Source organism: Fundulus heteroclitus, chromosome 18, assembly GCF_011125445.2.
Source record: "Fundulus heteroclitus isolate FHET01 chromosome 18, MU-UCD_Fhet_4.1, whole genome shotgun sequence".
Classification (NCBI taxonomy): Eukaryota; Metazoa; Chordata; class Actinopteri; order Cyprinodontiformes; family Fundulidae; genus Fundulus; species Fundulus heteroclitus.
Window position 1 is genome coordinate 15,173,199 of NC_046378.1, and position 2,509 is coordinate 15,175,707.

Consider the following 2,509-nt stretch of genomic DNA (forward strand, 5'->3'; position numbering starts at 1 on the left):
ATGTTAATAATGTGATAGGATAATATATATATATATATATATATATATATATATATATATATATATATATATATATATATATATATATATATATATAATATATATATATATATATATATATATATATATATATATATATATATGGCTACATTTTAACTTTCCTTAAGCTTTTTAAATGTGTTCCCATTTGATAGATCAGAATGCACAAGGCTTGTAGCTTTTAGTTAATACCGGTACTTCAAAATAAATGTATTAAATGCAGGTGAAAGTGATAAAAGAGAACCCATCATATCAGCTGTGAGACAATTTAATTGCTGTGTGGGAAAGTACTTGCCTCTTTCGTCAAAATCAAAATCAAAATCAAAATCAGTTCCATTTAGATTACAATCTGAATCTTCAGAAGCTATGTCAACTGTTAAAGGTTCTTTTGAGTTAATGGTGAGAAGAAAACTGTCAAGAGACACAAATACAAAAGTTTTTGTTATTTTTCTTACGCCACATAGCAAAGGAAAATGTTATGTTTTTACCCAGTACACATACGGCATTCTTACCTTTCATAGCACTCCAAATGGTCACATGGACCAGTTGTGGGACACAGATATATATCACAACTCTTTTTACACAGTTTGTAAGGTTCTCCCAGTTTTGCTAAATTAAAATAAATAAATGAAAGAATCACTATTATTCAAAACTTGTAATTATGCTAAAAAGAAAATAATATTTTCTTTTTACTAAACCAGCATTATCAATAATGACAAACATTTTTATGTTTTACATACCATTGTCTATTATACGTCCAAGGGATGTGTAGAAGGGCCACCAACTGCAGTACCGTGGCAGAACCTTAAAATATAGTTTGTATTTATGAGGCCAATACCAATTCTTATAACACCTGATTGACAGATATTCCTGATCATCTGAACAGCTATTGCTGATGGTCCATCTCGAGGGGCATTTGTCAGTGGTGACGGTGATTTTTGAAGTTTCGACGACTGGCGCAAATACTTGCTGAATGGTCACTAAAAGGAGAGAAATGTACTATGAGATGTTTGCCTTGGACTGGATGTTTGTTTCTGTTGATGGTTTAACTCTGTATTCAGCAGGAATTATTATTTTTTTTTAACATTTTGGTAAGCAACAACGATTAAAGACAACAACAGCAGTTAAAAAATCTTAATTAAAAGTCACATCCCCTAATGGTACACAGGAACATACCCAGCAGTAGTAGCAGAGGAGTCAGACGGGTCATGGTCTTTGGTCTTGTAAAACTAGAAAAAGTGGAAGCTCAGACTAAGAATCACACAAAAACTTCAGATCATCAGGATTTTATGTACGGACACAGAAGCTGTAAAGTCTAGAGATGACTGTGGCTCCCACTCAATTCACAGTTGCACTGATTTGTGACCATGTGTTGCAATTTTGTCCCTTCCTATTTCCATTTGGCACCAATTTAAATAAATGTACCTAAACCATTGCATGAATTATGAACTCAAATTATATATGTCAGTTGCCCTTTATAAAAATGAGATTATGACCCCAGTTCAAACCAAAATAACTCAGAGGAACCTCCTGCTGGTAAATATTCTGAATTACAGACCAATCACCATGTTTTCTTACAGTGGACTATTGTAGAAAATCTGTAGCCGTCAAAGCGAGGTTACAAACTGACAGCTGGTACAAAATGACCAAAACTGCAAAATGACGCAACTTTTGACTTCTGAAACTTGTTGCTTCTTGTGTTTACCATAAGTCTGCTCCTCACCAGACTTGTTGGACTTTGTAGCTTTGGTTTTCCTTGTGTTGAAGAATTCCTGCAGATTTAGAGGCTTTTTTTCCCCCACCAAAGACAAGCAGATAATTGTCTCAGAGGTTCAGGGTCATGAGAATCACCGCAACAGAACAAAAAAATGTAAACAAGGACATCTTGGAAAAGTAGTACCATTGCCTGAAATGTAAAATCTAATTTAACAACCCCAACTCAACCCTAATAAAGGCTTTAGGGAAAGAAATCTGGCTTCAAACGTTTTGCTAAACAATTTATGTTTTTCATGTTATATTATCTTAGCCTTTGCCATTCCTGATCATTTAAGTGAGGAATAATTATATTTTAGTATTGATAATGTATTGCTAATGCTCTTAGTTACTCATTCAGCAACTTACCCAGTGACGATGAATGGCTGTTAGTTTCCAAACTGAGAAAGAAATGAAGGCAGCGCCCCGTGTCTGATTTAATACGCTCTTCATCTCACCCTGCACATGACTGAATGGACACACCCACAACCGGAAACCTGAGAATTCAACAAAAGCAACAGCACGAGGTTTTTATATTTCTAAAGAGGCCAAACATGGACATGTAGCTAAAATTAGCATGTATTTCACAAGCCATTTATTAACTGCATTTATATTTTTAATGATGTAAAATCCCCTCCAGCTACCAGCTTAATGAACCTTCTATTTAAATGAGCGTCTAATTATTCCTTTTTAGGTTGATTTAATTCTTTTTTTTTAG

General features: G+C 34.0%; 1 long non-coding RNA gene across 1 annotated transcript; it reads right to left on the minus strand.

The window, feature by feature from the left end:
• Positions 1-996: 996 nt before the first annotated feature.
• Positions 997-2,267, minus strand: LOC105923391. Its single transcript, XR_004933192.1, has 4 exons — positions 2,161-2,267; positions 1,745-1,826; positions 1,216-1,268; positions 997-1,019 (listed from the first exon to the last, which is right to left on the minus strand). It is a non-coding gene; the product is annotated as an uncharacterized LOC105923391 (long non-coding RNA).
• Between the last annotated feature and the right edge of the window lie 242 nt (positions 2,268-2,509).